The sequence below is a fragment of the Rhinoraja longicauda genome, unplaced genomic scaffold (assembly GCF_053455715.1).
Source record: "Rhinoraja longicauda isolate Sanriku21f unplaced genomic scaffold, sRhiLon1.1 Scf000474, whole genome shotgun sequence".
NCBI classification, from domain to species: Eukaryota; Metazoa; Chordata; class Chondrichthyes; order Rajiformes; family Arhynchobatidae; genus Rhinoraja; species Rhinoraja longicauda.
The window spans coordinates 55,734-80,698 of NW_027601691.1; the positions used below are offsets into that span (position 1 = coordinate 55,734).

The window sequence follows — 24,965 nt, forward strand, 5'->3', positions numbered from 1 at the left end:
AAATCATTGGTTAATCTTTCTGAGAAACCAAACAGGTTGAACTGCCTGTCTCTTTTGGACAAATACTTGTGAACTGAATAAAAGCAGTTCTTTTTACAAGACTTTAGATATAGTTGAAATGCCATATAAATGGAGCAAATTACAATAAAAAGCACGCCACAAATACAGAATTTTCCAGAACTTTATTTTCCAAAGCAAACAATTTAAGTTTCACATTTGTTCTTTGGATGAAAAAAGCCTGAGATTGAATAAGTAATTCTTCACTTATAAAGATGAAGAGCAAGTGTCTACACATGTTCCTACAATCCTAATACAAAAATCAGCTGATCGGATTAAAAGGTGTTTTTCAAACCAGAATCATATTGTGGGCCATCACATTCAAAATTAACCCAATGTAAAAAGATCAAAGTGTACCAAATAATTGAAATTGGTAATTATATAATTAAGGGTGATAGGAAAGAAATGCCTTTACTTTGAAATTAAGAGCTTTGCTAAGCCTTTGGGATCAAGAGACAGAAGTAATTGGAAGCATGTGGTAAAACTCCAATTTTCTGGGTTTCTACCTCCCCTCTATCTACCGCTGATGAGCAACCAAACTGTTTGTAAATCAAAGAACAGAATTAGTAACAGAATATCACAATTTGCCTCAGTATGTTGAAAGTATGGAGGATTTTAATACATTTTCAGTTGTGAACTAAGTCACTTCTGAATGCAAACAGACTAATGTAAACATTGTTTAGATTACGTTCATCCTTGATAGTTAAAAATGGATAATAAATGAATTAAAGTTGTTAAACCTTCTCTCAGATTCAAGAAATTCAATGAAAGAACTCCACGAACTAGGATATGCCACAGAAATGAATATGCATGATTTATTGCTCAGCTTTCAAATTAGGTCAAAGGAAGATTAAGACAAACTTCATAAGAATGTTTCAGAATTGTGCTTTCCTTTAATATTCAAATGAATATTAATACAACTTTACAAACTTCTCAGACAGCATTCCTTTTCACAAAGTAAAAACTAAATAAAACTAATGATCACAAGATTTCAGTGCACGTAAATTCTTATAGGCATACTTCTGGGCGAGACTGGGCAGCTTAAAAGGGCCAACAGATTTTTTATTGATATTATTAAAAACTTTAAGTATTGCACTTTTCTTTAATTCTGCCATTTCCCTCCCGTAAAGTTTAATTTACAGCTGACATTATGCACTCCATGAAGAACAATGTGTGGCTTTCCTCAATATTAAGGATGATGGTTCAGAAAATAAGATACTTCCATACCCCCTCATACATTCCATGCCACGTTGCCAGATTTGGTGTGTCATGTGTTGGGTGCAGCACCACAAGGACTAGGATTCATGATGCTAATATCCTGTATGTTACAACTAAACCAGCACCACTGCTGAACTGGCAGTTTTGTCAGCAATCACCAAAGCAAAATGTTTCGACACAGGGAACAGACGTGTGAGCCGAGGTGGAGAGAAACAGGTCCTTGTAAGGCAACAAAGGCCTCAGAGGAGGAGTAGAAAAACACTGCCTTATTTGGCCACGTCAGCGTAAAAGGAGGTCAAATTAGGAGAGATGCAGGAAAGTGAGAAAGATGTCAATACAGTTTTGCTAACTGTTCAGTGATGAAAACGATTGAGAAAACGTGACTGCTTCTTTCAGAACAAAGGCCTGTTTAACCTGTGTTTTCAAGTGCATTCTGCAGCCGTAAGCATAATCCTTTTACTACATAAAGCAATTGCTGGAGGACCAAATAAATCAGTTTGAGTGAGTTGAAATGGACATCATTGTCCTCAGCATCTTACAGAATAAACGGTAAAGATGAGCATAAACCTACAGAACTCCTTGTCAGAGCTTACTTTGACTCTGCCTTGGAGAAGAGCCTGTTGCAGAATCAGTTTTATCATTCTATTTCTACAATATTAACAGTGTCCCCTGGGCAAAGAGAATACTATGAAATGAATTCATTTGCAATCAAGCCAAATCTGCTTCAGCACAACTAACTTGCAATTGTGTACTGAATCTAAATGATCCCCGGGTTAATTCTGCTATCAACACTTAAGATCTTGAGCACAGAAGAAAAAGAAACAGAAACAAAAATAGAAACCTTTGCGCCTACTCAACCATTCAACATCACGACTCATCTTTCACCTCAGCACAATTTTCTTGTACTAACCCCATATTCTGTGATTCCTTTAACAACTGAAAGTCCATTAATCTTGGTTGTGAGTACACTGAGTGATCAAGAACCTGCTGCCTTCTTGGGTACATAATTCCAAAGATTTACCAACATCTGGGTAAAGTCATTTCTTTTTATCTCTCTCCTAAAAGGCCAATCCTTAACTTTGAGACATAAATGGAGCAAGACATCTCTAATGCAAGATTTTGAGTGCAAGAGGTACCACTTGCCTCTCTAATTGCCCGGTGAACCTGCATATTAACTTTCAGTGATCCCTATTATAAAAACTCTCAGAACTCTGTAAACATCAATCCTTTTCATCTCTCACCAGTTCAAAATACTAAATGTTTGAAGAGGACCACTTGGCCTCTCTGGGTCCTCTTCACAGCTCACAGTGCCACCTGGCATGCCTTCAATCATTATGCTTATATCACCTGTTTTAACGAATTGTTTCATTTTTTAAAATTGAGAACCAAAACTGACTGCATGCACTTTCTCCATACACAGTTAAAGCACAGAGACATTTAACTTTGACTACCAGCAGTAGCCAGATACAATGCTATCTGGTTTTCCATTGAACTCAATGCAACTGTAATTGATCATAAGATCATAAGTGATAGGAGCAGAATTAGGTCATTTGGCCCATCAAATCTACTCTGCCATTCAATCATGGCTGATCTATCTCTCCCTCATAACCCCATTCTCCTGCCTTCTCCCCATAACATCTGACACCTGTACTAATCAGGAATCTATCTATTTCTGAGAGTTAAGTTAAGGAATGCAAATGTTGGCTGACTCTCGCACACAAACACCAAAGGCTATTTTCTCCCTCCTTATTTTGTGACAATGAACTAAATGACTAGAAATTGGAATGACAGCTCACTCACTGATCTCACTATACTTGGTGTTTCAAAACATTTAAAATATGATCAAAACCTCAAAGATTTTGTTAATAGAGACATGAGTTCTATCATGAAACTACAACAACAGAAAATCTCTGTGGATGTTGGAAGTCTAAAACAAAAATTGAGCACAGTGGCTCAGTTAGTAGAGTCACTACCACACATCTCTAATAACTCAAGATCAATCCCAACCTTGGGTGCTGACTGTGAGGAGTTTGTACGTTCTCTGTGTGACCTAGTATTAGAAAATGCTGTCACTCCAAACATAACACTTACAACTGTTCATGAGTCCAAAATGCCAATTTAACATAGCTGTGTCCAACTATTGCTGAAGGAACATCAAATTTAAGAGCAGAATTATACCTAATAAATTTTTAATAAAAGCCAAATGGTTGAAGCTAGGCTAACTGCAATTCGTCAAAAAGGCTTAAACCGTAATTTAAATCTGAATAATGCACTAATGAAAATGTACTGAGATGAGGTGTTTACCGTAATTAATTTCATGCTGAACAATCATAGCAGGACCATTATAGGTAAACTCTCAGAAAACAGGATGGTATTTTTCATTCCTGCTAAAGCCAAGTTGACACAAAGTAAACACACAAGAACAAGTAAATGTATAGAGCTCTCTCATGGAATTAGCACATTGCACTCACTTAAAAACTGCCACGTGTAGAGGGACAGAGATGTTAGTATTGAATTTAGTTTAAAATGCTGGTTTGCACGTGTCCATTATTGAATTTTAACTTAAGAACAGCAGCTGTGGATAGAAAGTTATTTGAGACAATTATATCAAAAAGATTACTTTTAGTTGGCGTATGTTTCATTTCTTAAATTTGACTATGCCCTACTTTGGTTACAAAGGACTTTGAGAAACAGACAGTAGACCATGAAAATAAATTTCTATTGTTCAGTTAGAGCTCAGTACAGGCATGATGTTGTGAATCAAACATTTCCTTGTAGCTTCAGTATCCACTTGCTAAACCACCAGCTTCCTTTCAGTCCACCGCGACTGCTTTTAGTGAACAAATAATATGTTGACCAGAGTGAACATTCTCACCTCTGCTGAACAAAGACAGCAAAGTGAAACATTTCAAGCTAGTGATTTCATGTAAAGGTTTTGATGTTCATTTTTTCTTTAAGGCTGAACAATACTTTCCTTTAGAAAAATGAATTATTGTCTATACCAAAACCACCATTCATTTTGTAATTCCAACAATGACTTTTGAACATAAATAGCTACTACTAAAACATGCTTAGGATTCAAATAAGTTTTCAAAGCAATCAAATCAAGTTGACATGAGCAAAGCAAGTGTTACAATTACATTTTTGCAGCATTGATGTCATGCAACACAAGAATTTCATTAAAGTGTTCAATCATTGCTAGAAAGCAATTGAAAATGTATGTATTTTAAGTGTAGTCCTACAAAAACTACAGTGCAGCCTCAGAAAACTTCCCCACCCCCTTCGCCAATTCTTGTCAGCGTCTGTGTAAAAACAATGGTTTTGGCCCTGACAGTATTTACGATGATGTAATATGGCACACAGACAACATCCTTAAGAAACAAATCTTCAGTTGCCACTTGAACATAATAAAATACTAGAAAAAAAAGTATATATTGTGAATGGGGTAAAGCACAAATTGACCATCCCAAATTCTCTCGTTCCGTCTCAGGAACAATAATTTCTGGGAATATTCGATTTAACAGCATCACTTTAAATCCATATTTAGAAAAGGAGACATATTTAAACTCAATAATGCCACACACTTCAATACTCTCTCCAAGTGGTTACGTTGTCATCTGAGACAGCGTGTAAGGAATTTTTTGTTCAACTGAAAAGGAACGGAATCTCCCATTTCAATTAACACCCTGAATATCTATGTAACAATGCGTATTTTCCTGTTCAATCAAATTTAATCCAAAATTCTATGTGGGCAGCATGGTGGCACAGCAGTAGAGTTGCTGCCTTACAGCGCTAGAGACCCGGGTTCGATTCTGATCCGGGTGCTGTCTGTACAGTTTGTATGTTCTTCCCGTGACTTACATAGGTTTTCTCCAGGAGCTCCGATTCTTTCCCACACTCCACAAAGACGTACAGGTTTGTAACCTAATTGGCATGGCAAAATTATTAAAAACAATTGTCCCTAGTGTGTGTAGGATAATGTCAGTGCGCGATATCGCTGGTTGGTGCAGAATCAATGGGCCGAAGGGCCTGTTTCCGCACTGTATCTCTAAACTAAACTCTACAAATTTAACGCAACATGCAGCCTACTTAATACATTTTAAATGAAGAATGTCTATTAAAAATATTTGGATATTTCTCATTTATTGCCAATATAGGATAGACACAATGATCTAAGTAAGTGCCACTGCAATACAACCAATGCAAAACCAATAAGGTAAAACAATATTTCCATTTGCCAGAATGAGAGCAACATGGCGTGTCTTATTTAACCTTTAGCTCACTACATAATCTATGCAAACTGAATTCAAAAGGGACAGTAGTCTAAAGAGTAAACAGCACCAGCCACCGAGAAATAGCACATTAAGATTTTCTACAAAAAGGTTAAAATCCTGAATCACGAATTCCTGAGTCGAAGGGACCCTTAGGCATGAAAACTTGTATATTAGATTAAATAACTGCATCAAAGAGCAAGATGAATAATGCACTTCAATTTTTTTTTAAGTGCTCAACAAATATAAGTATTCAAATTTGACAAAACGCAAATATTCACAGTGGTTTAGAAATCCAATATACATGTTTCAAATCACAATGCTAAGGGATTTTGCACATAGATATTCATTGCTGACTTTATCTCAGAGTTATGTTCATGCAAGTAGGAGAATAAATCCCATCTGAAAGCCGGCACGAGACAAGTGAATTATCCGCAGCTCCACAGTTCTATCTTTCTCCTTTAATCAGTGAGAGTGATACCTGGATGAGTGTAAACAGCAATTTGAACAGAAGGACAGCAATTGCAGGAATGCACAAGAGCAGTTCCTCGTACAAACCTGTTATTGGGTGGGATTCATAAAACTTTCCTTTCTAGAAAAACACAATGATTGTTCAAAGAAACTAATTATTTTTAGCTCCCTAATTAATGTCCCACAACACATTCCTCCTTATAAATGAATTTTATCTGACTTCAAACTGCATGATTCTGGAGGATTTATTGTACAGTGTATGAATTTTATTAGCTTCATCATGAAACCATGTTAATAAAAAATAATTAAAGAATGGAATATAACAGGATACTTGGTTCATCGTTTTAAATGGGAAATTATAATCACAGGATTTAAAGTGGTATTTCTATGTATAGTTTAGTATCGGCATCTTGCCAAAATGTGTAAAGTTTGTAAAGTCATTTTCATTTCAGAATGTTTAAATTGGCAGACAGATTCATAATGATTAAAAAAAATGTAAAGTACCACAAAATGACTACAATTTGTAGATCAAAAACGGCACTTAAACAGGACCAAAATATAATGGTCTCAGGATCTTTGTATTTCGCTTTAAAAGCTGTGGATTAGACATTTTAAAGTCAGAATAATTTCATATAAATGCCCATACATTATGGCTTTTTTTGTCTTTTACTTTCCATTACCTTTCATTGTTTTATTCTTTCTGTAGCTACTTTACACTCAAGTTTAAAAAAATGTCATTACATGTTTCAATTGGAGGCCTCAAAAATCAGCAACAATTCAGATTTACCAAGTTCCCTGGTTTCAACTCAGGAGATGAATCAATATGCCCACAGTTCAATCAATATGTGCTAGTTCATAGCTCCATGAAAGTGGCAATGCAAGTGGACAAGGTGGTAAGGAGGCATATATCATAGACACAAGGAACTGAGATGCTGGAAGCTTGAGCAAAAAACACAAAGTGCTGGAGTAACATAGCGGATCAGGCAGTAACTCTGAAGAAAATGGATAGGCTACCTTTCAGGTCGCAATCCTTCTACAGAGAAAGCATTTATCAGGATGCATTACAGCATGGTTTTGGAACAGCTCCATTAAAGACCAAATGAAATTGCAGAGAATTGTCGACGCAGCCCAGATCATCACGCAAACTAACCTCCATTCCATTGACTCCATCTACACTGCACGGTGCGTCAGCAAGGCCACCCACATAACCAAGGGCTTCTCACCCCAAATACTCCGTCTTCTCTCCTCCCCCATCATGCAAGATAGACCTTTGCACTATCTTTAATCGCACTTTACCTGGTACTAAATATTATACCCTATATCCTGTATCTGAGCACTGTAGACGGCTTGATTGTAATCATGTTTAGTCTTTCTGCCGACTGGATAGCATGCAACAAAAGCTTTTCACTGTCTTCGGTACACGTGACAATAAACTAAGCTAAAATACAGAGGCATATATCATGTTTGTCATCATTGATCAGAGCACGGAGTATAAAAGTTAGGAATTCATATTGCAGTTGTATAAAACTTTGGTTAGGTCACATTTAGAGTACAGTAAGCAGTTCTGCTCACACTACAGGTAGGATGAGGACATATTGGAGAGAGTGCAAAAGATGTTCACCAGGATATTATCTGGACTGGATTAGCTGTAAAATGAGGATGGACAAACTTGGATTGTTTTCTCTGGAGTGTTGGTGGAAGTATGTGAAATTGTGCGAGGTGAAATAGGGTAGAAAGTCAGTCTCTCTCTCTCTCTCTCTGGGTGGAACGTCAAATACTAGTTGGCATAAGTTTAAAGGAGAGAAATTTAAAAGAGGTGTATGAGGCAAGTTGTTTTTAAGCATAGAGTGGTAAGTGCCTGGAATGCACTGGTAGCAGATATGATGGCAACCCTTAAGAGGTCTTTAGACCAAAGATAATAGAGTAGAGCAAGATAGACCACTCGACCCTAAAAACCATAGTATGTCATGGCGCCATTTTAGTAGGCAGAAACTTGCAGAAACATTTTAAAAGAAAAATAACAAAAACCTGTGTTGATAGATGAGATATATTCTGCATTTCTAAGGTATCATCACACATACTGTTCCCCAAAAACACTGATTACACTGCGAAAGGCGTAGCGGGCGGTGGGTTTTGCTTACTAAAATGGCGGCCATTCAGCTTCTTTGCGTACTATGTTTGTAGTGCAAAAAATGATAGCATTCTTAAATTCCTGAGCCCTCACGCTTGACTTTCCAGACAGAAAAAACAGCCTCGAGAAGTCAATTCTTCCAATTCCCCTTATCGAAGTAATCTATCGTTACCCCCCAGTGGGCATTGGCCCATCCTGCACAAAGTTCTCCAAATAGGATAAATCTTGCTTCCCAGGTCAACCTATGTTGTGCTGGGCCTGGACAAATCTTTGAGTATGGAAACAAAAATCCTCGCAGTACTCCAGATATGGTTTCACCAGAAAGGTGTACAACTGCTCTAGATTTTCTTACTGTTGGATTGCAGCCCCTCTGTGGTAACTCCCAATATACCAATTGTTTGCTCCGCTATCATCTTGTGTACAAATATATGAGGAACTTGCTAAAGACCTACCTTTTTTTCATTTGCTTTTTTTTGTGCACAAACCTAATCTATACCTCTCTTTTTCTGCTCTATACAATATATATTTTTACACATAGCATTTATAGTAAGCAAACCAGTACATAACATTCTATTCCTTTGCCAAAGCCATTAAAATAGATTGAGAGTAATGGAAACCTCAGTACTGATTCTTATTCTGATTGAAAATAGCCCTTTTATTTTTGCTCTCCATTTCATGGCCTGTTCGTGCTGTTGTCCACATTACATCTAACCCCATTATGTCTACAGGCACCACCCTTACATCAGTGATGGGAACGTTATTGGAAAGAATTCCGAGGGACAGGATTTATTTGCATTTGGAAAAACAAGGACTGATTATGGATATTCACCATGGCTTTGTACATGGGAAATCATATCTTACGAATTTTCACTGAGTTTTTCTTTGCGAATTGACCGAGGTTTGACAGGGGCAGGTGGGTAGACTACAGAGACATTAGCAAGGGCTTTTACCAGGTCCTGCAATGTAGGATGGTCTGGAAGGTTTAAACACATGGGATCCAGGGTGAGATAGAAAATTGGATCCAAAACTGGCTTAGTGGTATGAGACAGTGGATGATAGAGGGTTGTTTTTCAGATTAGAAGACTGTGACAAGTGGTGTGCTGCTGGGTCCTCTGTTTATCATATATATTAATGACTCGGATGAGAATTTAAGTAGCATGATTAGTAATTTTACAGATAACAGCAAAATTATTGGCATAGTGGAAAATAAATTGTCCAGGGTTACAGCATGAAAAAGATCAACTGTGAAAGTGGGGAAGGGATTGGAAAATGGAATTTTACTTCGACAAGTGTGAAGTGATGGATCTGGCATGTTAAACCAGGGCAGCATGTTCACAGTGAATGGCAGGGCCCTGGGGAGTGCTGTTGAACATAAGATCTTGGGGATACAAGTACATAGTTCCCTGAAAATGGAAACAAATGTACACAGGGTGGCGAGGAAGGCACCTGGCATGCTTGCCTTCATCGGCCAAGGCATTCGGTAAAAAGATTCGGGACATCATGTTATTGCTGTACAAAATGGTGGTTAGGCCTTACTAGGAAGTATTGTGTGTAGTTCTGGTCACCAGACTATAGAATGGACATGATTAAGTTAGAGAGGGTGCAGAGGTGATTTACAAGAATGTTGCCTTGATAACAGGGGAGATTGGATATTCTAGGTCTCTTCTCCCTACAGCAAAGGAAGTTGAGAGTTGACATGATAGAGGTATATAAAATTACAAAATGTATAGATAGGTAGGGAGCCAGTGACTGACTCTCCTAGCAGGGGTGTCTAAAATTTCACAAGAATGAAGTGATGGCTTGGTTTAGGTTTAAGGTGAGAGGAGGAAGTTTAAAGGAGAGGGGTACAATTTTCACACTGAGCAGTTGGTATGCGAATTAGCTGCCAAACGAGGTGTTGGAGGCAGGAACAGTAACAACATTTAAGAGGCATCTTGAGGTATTTGAACAAGCCGGACTCAGGGGGATATGGAATTAATGCAGGCATGTGAGATTGGTAGAGATAAGTTTGATAGTCTGCTGAAGGCCTGTTTCTCTGCTGTACAGCGCTATTAGATTGAAGGCCCCTTTCTATGCTGTATAATGTTATGACTCAATTACTTTTTTGACAAATCAATACAAATGTTACAGTTCTGTGGTCAATGAACAGAAAACAAAAAAGTGCATTAGAGTAAGCTAATCAGATAGCATCAACAACATAGGAAAAAAAATATCAAAGTATACAGTGTAGAAACCGAACTTTGAAAATGGGGCATAAGAAAGTACTGGTTTTCTATGCTTGAAAAGAAACAACAATACGGTATTAGTGTCAGAGTGGAGAAGATATTTAGATATTTAGACCGGAGAAGATATCTCAAGTTCATGCAACTGAAAATACAGAGTAAATTAATGAAATTATGCTTTTGCAGACAAAAATACCTACAATTTTCACCTACATAAGTTACTTTTGGAAATATATTTTATTCCATCATTCTCTTAGTTATATAACTGACCTGTAAGAATGCTGCCAGAAATGCTTTTCATTGGTGGCAAAATACTCAGCACTCACCAAAACTTATTTGAATGCTGAAATCTGATCCAGTGCTTGGTATTCCCCCATTAAATACTGTGAAAGGATCGAGGTCAACTGCTACAGTATCATTAGGGCCACAATTTCATATCTGATTAAGGAAATGCATTGGTCGCTGCTTAAAGATCCAAGTGAATGATTAAACAAATTAAAGAATAATATTAAAATCCTTCAAATCATACAAAAGTAAAAAAAAGACACAATGTGTTGGAATAGCTTAGCAGGTATCACTGGAGAATATGCACAGGCAAATTTTTGGGGCGGGACCCTTCTACAGCACTTATTCTTTTAAACCAGCATCTGGAGTTCCTTGCATTCATACTTGAAGGTAATGGTTGTCAAGTCATGTTTACTCTTTGTGTAGGAAGAAACTGCTGATGCTGGTTTAATCTTTCACTGCCAACCTATTTCAATGGCATGTATAATCAAAGTATGACTTTTAATTGTAGGTATTAGTTTTCGAAAGAAGATCAATCATTAACAATTTTTCATAAGATAAAGACTACCACTCAGAACAGAGCTCAATGCATTTCTTTACAACTATTGATATTTAAATCGAGGTGCTGCAATTTAACATTAATTTGTATAGATACATTTTTGGATACATGAGCTTACTCTCTGTGTACAGTGATGGGAAAAATCTGATAAATGAGCTGCTCCAGTTTTCCCCAAAGATAACCCAATTGAAATTTTATCTTTCAATAAAAATCTTAATTCCCTAAACTCTCACAAATTTGTAAGTTTAAAAATACTGTAGATGTGCTTAAAAGCAATATGTGAAAAGGCCATGTGTTTGGCTATGTTTCTAAAGTTGGAAATATATTTTAAGATAGGGATATGATTAAGTGAGATTTATCTTCAACACTAGATAATTGGGTGTCATCAGTTTTAAAAATACATTTAGAATCAGCAATTAATTTTTACACTGAATACACATTATCATTGAACTTCATATTTTCACCTTCATAACGTCTTCCAAAAGATCAGATTTTTTTTTTTGCAATACATTATAACTGTTCCAGAATTACCATTCTCCAGTCATTTAATATGGACAGTATATTTGAGGCTATGAAAAAAATCCCAATAAAACCATCTGTAAGTTTACAGGTTTAAATAATTGGGTTGTAACAATCTCTCTCTTCTCCTTCAAGGCAGCCAGATTCAGTATCCTTAATAATCTTGTGTTCTGGAACAGAATAAAGTCCCTCTTCATTGAGTTGTACATTAAAATCTAGAGTGACATAGCTGTGCAGTACATGAGGACTGCTGTACTGTTGGAGCTTTCACCTTTTAGATGAAGCCTGAAACCAAACTCTCAGCTGCATTCGCTGGTGGACACAGAAGACCATGTGGCACAATTTCCAGAGTCATCTGCTCTTTCTCGTGGCCAACTTTTCCCCTTCAACCAACATTACTGAACTAGATTATCTGATTTTTATCAAATGCCCACTTACAGTAGCTTGCAGCGTGCAAATTGAATGTCACATTCTCTACTTTACGTAGTGGTTACAATTCAATAGTAACTTCATTGGCTGTAAAACGCTTTGAGACTCCCAGAAAAGTGTTGTATAAAATAGAAGTCTCTCTTTCTTTTCAATGATATTAATTCTGGGCATGCCCAAAACCGACCTGCCTTAGGAGTGTGCATGAATACTATCTCGCAGATACCAAGAAAACTAGTTACTAAAACCCCAGATTCATCTTCTCCCAAGTAAATCACTCCCTAAACAGTTCTTCATAACTGACTGGAGGTTTCAGCACAAATTATGATTAGCTGATTATCTCAGGAATGTGAAAACATCTTTTGCTCCTCTTTTGCCTTCATGTGCTGATCTTGGAGATGGAGTGGCAGATGTCCCTCCATACGGACAACCGTCAAAATCCAGGTGATTCAATGTGCACTCCACAGCTGGGATGTATCCACTGTCCCACATTCCAGTGCCACACAGCTTACAAAGGTCATGCAGGCTGCAGGGGATTCTGGGCAAGAGGCGAAATTGGTATAAAAGGCTCCTTGCCTGTGGAGAGCAGAAAACAATGTGTTAAATTATCTCGGAGATACAAGGAACTGCAGATGCCGGTTTTATACAACAACAAAAAAGACACATGAAGAAGGGACCCAGATGACGAAATGTCATTCATGCATGTTTTCCGGAGATGTTGCCTGACCCGCTAAGTTAATCCAGCACTTTGTCTCTTTTTTTTGTTGCTAAATTATCTGAATAGGTTTGAATCACAACGGTCTCATTCAAAGATTTCTCTCAAAGAAAACCCTCCACCTGGGTAAAGACCTGAATTAAAGTTACGAAACGACATGATAAAACTTTATTGATCCCCGGAAGGAAATTGGCCTGCTGACAGTCACAACACCAAAGTTACACAAAAACTTGAAATTAAAAGTGAAAACACAAAGAAAAAGACAAGCGACTGTTGGCTGGCTGCCGTGTGCACAGTGCCTTCACCGGAGCAAATGAACAAACAAATAAACGAACACAGACTTATCCCCTAGGCAGAGGATTCTAAACTAGAGTGACCCCCCGTCCCCCACACCGGGTCCCCCTTTGTTCTTCCACCGTTTCTCACTGCGGTTCCCCCAGGCCGAGTCCCTATTACAGCTTGTGATGATCTTGCCAGTGGTCCTATGTCCAATAGCTAGAGAAAACCTGTACATGTCTGCAATAGTGAAAATAATTTGCTTGGTCATAGATGCGTAGGAAAAAACTGCAGACGTTGGTTCTCGACCTGAAACGTCACCCATTCCTTCTCTCCCAAGATGCTGCCTTACCCGCTGAGTTACTCCAGCATTTTGTGTCCACCTGCTTGTTCATAGAAGTAGGATGCGAATATTTTAATTATTCCAATCCACCAAAGACTGTAGGTCAAATTATTCTGATCACCATTTGTCCATCGCTTCAATTGCTTTATACTGAACACCTGATGGTGATCAGTGGTTTACTTTGATGAATTCTGCAGTACCCTGGTCTCATCAGCACATACAAGAAGCCATTTTGCTGGTATCTGAGTGTGCTGATGACATCATCTCAGCATCAATTTCCATTAAAAACAACTATTTCATTAAGGAAAATAACTCAATCAATCCTGATAATATTAAATTATTTCAGGCATTTTAGCTTTTTTTCATACAATACAGCATTAAGTGAAAAAACAAAGGTACACTTGTTATCAGCTGCAGATGCAAGAATATCCAGGAGTTTATTCTTTTCCATACCCATATGGCTCTTGTTTATGATCATTTCACATTTATCTGCTTCAGGGAATATTCATTAATGTAGCATCCACCTGGTGGCCAAGCTAAAAACAGTATTTTGAACTTGTTTTTCAAAATGTGTCTAAACGAGAATTAACATTAAACAAAACGTGAATTTTATTTATCCAGTAATTGTTCACTGGATACATAGTGCATTGCACTATGGTGCATTGCAAACATAGATACATTGCTGTTTCCCTTTATTAGTCTTTTCACTCTTCACTGGGCGGCAGTGGTGCAACGGTAGAGTTGCTGCCTTACAGCGCTAGAAGCCGGGGTTTGATCCTGACTATGGGTGCGGTCTGTATGGAGTTTATATGTTCTCCCCATGACCTGCGTGGGTTTCCTCTGGGAGCTATGGTTTCCTCCCACACTCCAAAGACGTACAGATTTGGAGGTTAATTGGCTTCGTAAAATTGTAAAATTGTCGATCATGATAGTGTTAGTGTTCGAGGATCGGTGGTTGGCGCGGTCAGCTTCTCTGAGATCCCATGGAATATCCTCTTCTTCCCAGGCATCAGTTCAGTTTGTGGATTTCTGACTAAAGTTCTTCGCCATGTTTTATAACTTAATTAGGAATGCCATCTGCTTCTAAGACCTTGTTGCTCCTCTGTTCACGGATGGCTTTTTCAACCTGTTGTTCGGAGTAGCATTGAGGCTGAACTAGATTGTTTGTGTTGGGCTGGAATAGGGAACACTTATGTCATGGACAGATTGGTTGAGTTTGAAGTATTCCCTCCACCGACTGCTGGTTGCCTCTCTATTCTTCAATAAGTTTACCCCTGTTGTTAACTCATAGTGATGTGGGCCATTTGGTGTTTGAGCTTCAGTTTGAATGTCAAATAAGTTCCTGGACCTGTTCTTTCTGTCTGTCTTTTCCTTGAACACATTTTTGCTCTTCAGATATCTTTGGAGCTGTATGTCTTCTGTGAGATGTGGCGGAGTTTCTAATCCAAGAATGCCTTGTTAATTTGTTCCTGGTCATGTTCAAGTTAGTTGCAGAATTTTCTGGTAGAAAATCCAAGAGCCTTTTTGGAAATGCTAATTATGGTGAACTTCAGGACAGCATAGGCAACAAGATATTCTACAGTTGTTTGAGGGTCAGCAGATTGTCTATGAGATGTTGGGTGATGAAAGCAATTGTTGTGATGTCACCGATATCATCAACACTAATTTTCACGCAGGAGTATTTCTGTCATCACCATTTTTTTAGATGGGTTGGTAGAGCAGATTAGGCCATGGTCTGTCCAACAGTCATTGGTAAACCTTGCAGCACTGGTAATGTGGCCATGTGAGTAAAGGTGATGTGAGTAAAGGGCAAGGAGGTGAGGAGAAGGACAAAACATTAATGGGTGAAAAAAGTCATGGTAAAAAAAACTCAAGGGAAGAGGTGGAAATGACAGAGGACAAGGGAATCTGCACAGAGCCTGTGTACTATGTGTGTTTGTGCGTTAGTTTTTTTTTTAATGGCCACCTTTGTGTGCATCATTCACTGTGCAGCACAGCCTGCACTCCATTTATCCTAGACCTCGTCGCTCATATTTAAAGAAATCAAACATAGGTAACTTTCAATACCCACTATGAATTTAGCTATCTGCAATTGCCATATCCTCATGGACCCCATGAATGATATGTGTTGTACAGAACTTTATTGTCATTCGGTACCGAGGTACCGAACGAAATTACAGCAGTCACAGAACACAACAAAAAAGAAAAGAACACAGGACACACGACCCCAACACAAACATCCATCACAGTGACTCCAAACACCCCTTTACTGTGATGGAAGGCAACAAAACTTCCACTCTCTTCCCCCCACGCCCACGGACAGGCAGCTCGACCCCTACCGAGGCGACCGACACGCACAGCCCCCGCAAGGGGATGGAAGGCCCCGTGGCCGAGCCTCACCGGGCACTGAAATGTCCCGCGGCCGAACCGCGCAGGCGATGTTAAGTCCAGCGGCCGAGCCGCGCCGGGCGATGGAAGGCCCCGCGGCTGAGCCGCACCGAGCGCTGAACCGTCCCGCGGCCGAGCCGCACCGAGCGATGGAAGGCCCCGCGGCCTCGCCGGGCGCAAAACCGTTCCGCGGCCGAGCCTCGCCGGGCGATGGAAGGCCCCGCGGCTGAGCCGCACCGAGCGCTGAAACGTCCCGCGGCCGTACCGGGCGATGGAAGGCCCCACGGCCGAGCCGCACCGGGCACTGTTAGGTCCCGCGGCCGAGCCGCGCCGGCGATGTTAAGTCCAGCGGCCGAGCCGGGCGATGGAAGGTCCCGCAGGCGATGGAAGGCCCCGCGGCCGAGCCGCGCCCCGGGGAAGAGACTTAAAAAAAGAAACGTTTCCCCCACCCCACCCCACCCCACCCCACACATACACAGCCAAAAACAAAAACAAAAACCATCCCAACACCGACGCACAAACAAAAAAAAAGGAAAAAAGACAAACAGACTGCCATTTTAAGATCCTATTAAGATAGTCAGGAAGCTCAGATACTTTGGCAGTGATGTCCCCGTCCCCCCCCCCCACTCCCCTTCCTCCACTCCTCCACTAAAAGTCGGGAACTGGTTCCACAATTTGCAACTATGTACCTTTCTTGGGCTCACACCTGTTTCTTGGCAATAGGCAGTCTATCAGGGAAACGTCCTTGCCCAAGGTTACCCGTTGCCGGCCCCGATTTGTTCTGACATTTATCTTTGCCTCCAGTTTTTTCCTTCCACACTCCTACTACAATCAGTTTGAAGAAGAGTCCTGACCCGCAACATCACCGAACCATTTTCTCCAGAGATGCTGTCTGACCCGCTGAGTTACTCCAGCATTTTGTGTCTATCTTTCGCAATATACAACATTTGTCAGTGCGTAACCATAATTCTCTAAACTATGGCTGTGGCCAAGGACTTTTGCTCTGATCTTGGAAAAAAAATGGTCTGCAATCCAGTGGGAAATAAACTGATCCTCTTGAGCAACTTAAGTGCTGGAGCAGAAAAGACCAATTTCTGGCAAAGAACGAGCAGTAAAAACATGATACACAATCTTGTCGTAACCAATACCCTGTTTTGTCAGAGAGACAAGCACAAGACCCGAGGATAACAGCCCTGAAACAACTCTGGCAGTTGTTATATCACTTCCCCCAACTGAAAGATGACAAGATTGCACATTTGATCATGAAACGACTAAATAATAGAGATGAATACAATTTGTTTAAATATTCACGAGTGCTTGACTAGCTAAATCAGATGATGATTTGGAAATTATGCATTCATTTGGTCTGACTAGTTTAAGAGTTAACAATAATTCTTTACACGTTCCCCACTGTTATCATATTAAATATGGCTTAGGCTAAATAACTGACACATGAAACAAAATGTAGGAGAGTACTCGTTGTGCATTTACTATTTTTATTCTCGCCACACTAGAATAAGTCAAAAAACTGTAAACAAAAAAACAGAAATACCACAAAAAACTACTTCCTCATCGAGTGATATCTGCAGGAAATAACAATCTACTAACAGCTGTACCTAACCATTAGATTGCTATCTCTTTTTTAGCATAATTGAAGCAATATATTTCAAGGCAATGTATTCTTGGTTCGCCAAAATATTCCAAATGGAATTTAAACTGGAGGTGGTGGCGTATGGACCTAAGCAAGAATGGCTTCTTGGAGAAGAAGAGCTACCTTAAATTTAGTTGCGTCTGGTTGAGTACCTATAGTAGGGTGAAGATTATTCCATGCTTTAATTGTGCGAGGGAAGACTGAATTGCTATACACATCTGTCTTCGTAGCTGGTTGCTGTACAAATACATTGCTTAGTACTAAATACTTCAAGTAACGTTACATTTCCTGTGTATTTCAAAAATATTGGCATTATGGGTAACTGTTAACCTTAAATTTTAGCAGCAATTGAATGCACACTGGTGAAAAAAAGGCCAGATTTTGAATCTTTAGAAAACTGAAAGAGACCGAATGTCAACTCCAAATTAACACAAAATAATATTCTATTTCCATTAACTGTTTTAACTAATCTCCTCCACGCCCAATTGTGGTTGACAATCTATTAATCTCCTTTCTGTTATAGTATCACACACGAGTAATTAAACCATATAGCACAAAAAGAGACCGTTCACCCTACTGAGTTGCGGCTATTTTTAAGCACCCATTTACACTACCCCGGCACCACTTAAAAAAAAAAAATTTGCTCCATAATCCTATCAATGCTCTCCAGATTCAACCACTCACCTACACATTGAGAGCAATTTATTGTGGTCAAATCAACATACAAAAAAGCCTATTTTTTAATGTGGGTATACTGGAGCACTGAAAGAAAACCCATGCTTCCTGTAATTCGGTTGCACAGCTCTTTGTCAGTTCTTTGCCTCACAAAATATTTACTCAAACTTTCTACCTGCCTCCTCTCTTTCTGACAAATCAGTTTTATTGCCTCTTGGATAAATCCATATCCCTCTCTTGAGATGCCGTCAAAGAATGCATCGAGATAATGATCAGTGTTTTATGAATATGGGCAATCTTCTCTTCACCAATCCCACATCTGATACCATACTCCCACTGGAAGTTGATCTTCCTATTACCTTCCCTTCCTGAACACTGTTCCCTTCTTTACCTCTCCAGACTGCCAGTACATTAACAATATAGAAACACCGATCAGCCAAAACATTATGGTGTGACCTGATGAGCCAAAACATTATGACCACCTGCCTAATATGCTGTTGGTCCTCTGTGTTTTGCCACAATTAGTAAGTCTGAAGAAGGGTCTCGGTCCGAAATGTGATCCATTCCTTCTCTCCAGAGATGCTGCCTGTGCCGCTGAGTTACTTCAGCATTTTGTGTCTATCTTCGGTGTATACCAGCATCTGTAGTTTCTTCCTACACAGTAAACTTTCATTTTGCTTCCACTGGCACTTAAAGAAAGAACTAGCTTGTGACAAAATGAAAATGTGAGGTTGGATGATTTACTGAACAGCATTGACAAGGAGCAAAAACAAATACTATTTAAAAAAATCCAATAAACATAATAAATATCATCTGAATTATTTTGATGCAAAACAAAAATATTGTATTAATGTACTTCCTCCATTTCAGAATGATGTATTGATATAGTCATCTGACGATAACTCTGGTGACTAACAAGTTTAACATGGCAAAATAATTTAGAGCTGTAACCCAGCACCAAAATTAACTTTAATTCTCATGATGAAACAGTATGGACAAAAAGACTGCTTTGCTTCAAAAATAAATATTTTCAATACAGCAGAATTCTACTTTTATTTAAATGCTGATGCACATTTTAATAATTAAATAAGAACAAGCCACAAAAACCACATCCAGGGCAAAACTGTTACAGACAATGAACAGCTAAAGCAATTGTAAAAATGCTGGCGAGAGGTTTTCTGCTTTTGCACTTGGCAGTATGCAGCTTTCCACACTCTAAATGTGAGACAAATCAAGGTCTGGCAGGCACAAAAGTGGAAAATCCAGGCTGCTACAAAAACAATGCCGAGATGCAATGCTCTAATTGAATCTCAGGATCCTATCACCTTGCTGTCAATCAAGGATGTCACTAGAACAACGATTGTAATTACTCTTTTATCTCAGTGACAGAAGCAAGTAATCCTATTTGATTTAATTTTATATATTAACTCTCTGTTTCCTTCAGATTTATAAAATATAGACTAATAAAGGTTCCTTTCCTTCAAACTTCAGCTGCTGCCAATGTGAAAGCAGGTCACATCTAAATGGGAAGAAACTCACCATCCACATCAATGTTACTGCTGTTTTCTTTAAGTTTACTTAACTGTTGCATAGAGATATTATTTTCTTTGGAAAGTGAAACGAGAAAGAAAGTCCAACCTAAAAATTAAAGCCAGGGCATTTCTCCTCCCCACTCCCTGGAGAAAAGTAAAGTGGAAATCTGGAACTCTTTCCCCAAAAGCCTGTCGATTCTGAGTGAACTGAAATGTTAAAAGGCTGAGGTTGGTGATTTTTCTTTTGTTAGTTAATGACATTATGATATGATCAAAGAACATTAAGAGTAACTGAGGTTCAGATCACCCATGCCCAATTGAATGGCACAACAGGGTTGGCTGACCTACTTCAAATTTCATCCATTCTTCACTTGTGCCTCATCCAACCTAATCTACTGTATTTGCCTAGATATCGGCGAGATCAAGCGTAGGCTCGATGATTGTTTTGCTGAACACCTCCGCTCAGTCTGCCTAAACCTACCTGATCTCCTGGTTCCGAACACTTTAACTCCCCCTCCTATTCCCACACTGACCTTTCTGTCCTGGGCCTCCTCCATTGTCAGAGTGAGGAACAGCATCTCATATTTCGCTTGGGCAGCTTACACCCCAGCGGTATGAACATTGGGTTCTCTTCCTTCATGTAACCTTGCTTTCCTCCTCTCTCCATCCCTCTCCCTTCCCAGTTCTCCAACCAGGACTCTGATTGTCTCCGAGAACTTTTTGTCTCTGTTTGCTTTGTTGTTACATTCTACCAGTTAACAATGATCTATTCTACATTTTCCTTGATCTCCATCCCGATTGTCCTGGTTTCACACCTTCACACTTCCTTATCTATGTATCTCCCACTCCTCTGACATCAGTCTGAAGATGGGTCTCGACCCGAAACGTCACCCATTCCTTCTCTCCAGTGATGCTGTCTGAGTTACTCCAGCATTTTGTGTCCGTCCGTCCGTCCGTCCGTCCGTCCGTCCGTCCGTCCGTCCGTCCGTCCGTCCGTCCGTCCGTCCGTCCGTCCATCCATCCATCCATCCATCCATCCATCCATATCTTTCAGCAAATAAAGCCACAGACTGCTGAAAAATCCGAGATATGGTTTCAAGTGAGAATCTAAAACTAGGGGGCACGTGGATAGAAATTTGTCCTCGGTTGCTTGTGGTTGAAGCACAACACCAGAGCAGCTGATTAATGTACTCCTTTTCTGAAATGTAGTTCCAAAGAACATCAACAGGCCAGCTTTACACGGCACATATTTTTATCCCAGTCTCCAGACAATATATTGGACACTTACGACCAAAAGGAGAAGATATTCTTTCCCACTGTAAGGCCTGTGAATATTGGAATACTTGATTCGCTGGTTGGCGTGGACTTGGTGGGCCAAAGGGCCTATTTTCGCGCTGTATCTCTAAACTAAACTAAATAAATTCATTTTTGGATAGGTAGGGAACCAAAGGATATAGGAAACAGCTACGTAAGTGGACATGTGGCACAGGATCAAACAAGAGTGCATGGAAGCAGTTCCAAAGAAATTTAATGAAATTAATACCCAGAATGTGCAAATTGAATCGTTGGGTATGTGCCCACTGCAACTTAGGAGAGACAGAGAGAGAGAGAGGGGAGACTTGACTCAAACACGCAAGATCCTGAAGAATCTTGACAAGATGATATGGAGAGGAAACATAGAAACATAGAAAATAGGTGCAGGAGTAGGCCATTCGGCCCTTCGAGCCTGCACCGCCATTCAATATGATCATGGCTGATCATTCAGCTCAGTAGCCTGTACCTGCCTTCTCTTCATACCCCCTGATCCCTTTAGCAAAAAGGGCCACATCTAACTCCCTCTTAAATATAGCTAATGAACTGGCCTCAACTACCTTCTGTGGCAGAGAATTCCACAGACTCACCACTCTCTGTGTGAAGAAATGTTTTCTCATCTCGGTCCTAAAAGACTTCCCCCTTATCCTTAAGCTGTGACCCCTGGTTCTGGACTCCCCCAACATCGGGAACAATTTTCCCGCATTTAGCCTCTCCAACCCCTTAAGAATTTTATATGTTTCTATAAGATCCCCCCTCAGTCTTCTAAATTCCAGCGAGTACAAGCCCAGTCTATCTAGTCTTTCCTCATATGTAAGTCCCGCCATCCCAGGGATCAATCTGGTGAACCTTCTCTGTACTCCCTCTAAGGCAAGAACGTCTTTCCTCAGGTTAGGAGACCAAAACTGCACACAATACTCCAGGTGCGGTCTCACCAAGGCCCTGTACAACTGCAGCAGAACCTCCCTGCTCCTAAACTCAAATCCTCTTGCTATGAATGCCAACATACCATTCGCTTTCTTCACTGCCTGCTGCACCTGCATGCTTGCTTTCAATGACTGGTGCACCATGACACCCAGGTCACGTTGCATCTCCCCTTCTCCCAATCGGTCACCATTCAGGTAATACTCTGCTTTCCTGTTCTTGCCGCCAAAGTGGATAACCTCACATTTATCCACATTATATTGCATCTGCCATGCATTTGCCCACTCGCCTAATCTATTCAAGTCACTCTGCAGCCTCCTAGCATCCTCCTCGCAGCTAACACTGCCACCCAGCTTCGTGTCATCCGCAAACTTAGAGATGTTGCATTCAATTCCCTCGTCCAAATCATTAATATACACTGTAAATAACTGGGGTCCCAGCACTGAGCCTTGTGGTACCCCACTAGTCACTGCCTGCCATTCCGAAAAGGACCCGTTTATTCCTACTCTTTGCTTCCTGTCCGCCAACCAATTTTCTATCCACCTCAACACTGAACCCTCAATACCGTGTGCTTTAAGTTTGTACACCAATCTCCTATGTGGGACCTTGTCGAAGGCCTTCTGAAAGTCCAGATATAACACATCGACTGGTTCTCCCTTATCCACTTCTTGTGGGATAGATGTGGCATCGCTGTTTAAAATTAGGGATTGCTCATTTGAGATACAGTGACCAAAAAAAATATTGTGAGAGTCCTTCGAACGCTCTCAAAATGTGGTGGAAACATATCTTTTAATATTTTAAGGGCAAAGACTCTGTTTATGTATAAGGGAGTGAAAATTTATTGCAAAAAAGACAGGAATGCAGAATTGAAATCAGTTCAGCCATGATCTGGTTTAATGGTGGATCAAGGTACCAAGTACCCAACTCCTGCACTTAATTTGTGTGTTTGTAGGTATTAAAAGCAGGGCAAGCTTGTGTATAACCTAATCTTTCTGTGCATTCATATTCCCTTGAGTGTATTGATAGACCAAAATTGTCAATCACCTGAATTATTTTAACCATCCCATTTTTAAATTATATTTTTCTTCTTCAGAGTTCCTTCTTTCCCAGTCCCCAATAGTCAGTGATCAAAATAATGCTCAGATTTCTGATGGAGAAGAAAAATCCAGTTCATACACTGATAGACAAACTAACAGACAAAACATATTGATTCCAACATCGAAACAAGATGGCCATTGGTAACAATGAAGAGTGTACTTTCTTCTTTCAGTTTTGATAATCATTAAAAGCTACATCGAAGTAAAACATACTTGTCACATTGGAGTCTAAAAATAGAGGGCACAGGTTGAAGACGGGGGGGGGAGAATTTAAAAGGTGTGTGGCGGGCTGAGTCATTTTGGTTTCGAACAGTCGTTTGTCGGGCTTGAACTCTTGCGTGAGCTGGGCGTGATCTGGGCTGACCAATCACGGGGTCTGGGGGTGTGGGCCGACGTGTGTGGGCGGAGAACAAAGAAATTGCAGTTAGAATTTGAACTCGGGGATGTGCGCATAAGAGCCGTATCGGTTCATTATTAAACAGAGTGTTTACACAACGCACAGGTGCATGTTTTGCCCATACAGAGGGTGGTGGATATATGGAACGAGTTGCTAGAAGAGCTGGGTGAGGTAGAAATAATTAGAATGCTTAAAAAACTATTTGGGCAGGTACTTAGACATAAAGCGAGCAGAAGAATATGTGATCATTGTAGGCAAATGGGATTAGCATCGATAGGCATCAGTCAGCATGGAACAGTTAGCCAAAGGGCCTGTTTCTGAGCTGAAAAGCTCTATGACTATGATTCTTTAATGACGACATATACACCTTCAAATTAATCTTTTTTAGACTAGAATTTTGAGCACTACATGCAGTTTTGTTTTGCTTATTTTCTGCATTTTAAACGGTTGCAACTCATAACCATTTTACTAGTACTGTTTTTAAATATAGTCTCAGTTTAGATGTATTGTGAATATTGTAACTATATCAAATGAGATTGTTGAGTAATTATTAGAAGCTATACTAAATTAAACCATAAGCTGAGGTGTGACCATATGGGAGTTTATCAGATTATGAGGGGCATAGATAGCTTAGATCGTCAGAGTCTTTTTCTCACCATTTGAGGAGTCTAAAAATAGAGGGCTTAGTTTTAAAGTGAGCGGGGGTAAATTTAAAAGTGATCCATGGTGCAAGTTTTGCATATTTGAACAGATGGCTCACAGTGCATACATCTACTAAAATCTGATTATTACAATCTAATAACTGTTACTTTCTTCTTTGCATAGAGCAGAGTTGTAAAATCATATGCTGTACAGTACCTTGCAAACAGTAAAAACTCATTTAACATAAGCAATTTTAAAATGAAAGCAGGGTGTCCTGTTCTGATTCAACATTGCTGTGCACAATAAAGGAACAGAATACTAAACCTTGGCAAAATGTCAAGGCATCACTTATGTTCATATTGCTGCAATGCCTGAAAGACCAATTTAAGAAAACAATTCCATCATTAAAATGACTTCTGTGAAATTTGGTTACAATCAATGAACGGGGCTTTGCCAGCGAATAATTATCACATTGTTTTTGCATGAAATGGGATGATTGCAAGAATTTATAATGTAAAGGAATCCAAATAAAACCAATGCATCGCTGTATTAATAATACTGCTGCATCAATACTTTTGATCAATCCCTCAATAAGTAATTTGAAAGAATTTATGCATTTTAAACAGTCATATTTAAGGAAGATCTATTACATTTGTTATTATTTGCATCTGATTAAAATGTATACACAAAAGCATTTCTCCAAGTTCTTACCTTCCTTAGGACAATCTCCCCACTCATATGCATGGCCAGGTTGCTAAAATGGAGTAGCATCTGGTCTGTCGCTAACTGTTGTTCATTCACATCATCTCCATAGATCACAACAATGGCCACACAAACAAACAGGTGGAAGTAGTC

At 39.6% G+C, this 24,965-nt stretch overlaps 1 long non-coding RNA gene across 1 annotated transcript; it reads right to left on the bottom strand.

The window, feature by feature from the left end:
* Positions 1-851: 851 nt before the first annotated feature.
* On the bottom strand, positions 852-24,965 carry LOC144591010 (uncharacterized). Its single transcript, XR_013546659.1, has 2 exons — positions 24,822-24,965; positions 852-12,735 (listed from the first exon to the last, which is right to left on the bottom strand). It is a non-coding gene; the product is annotated as an uncharacterized LOC144591010 (long non-coding RNA).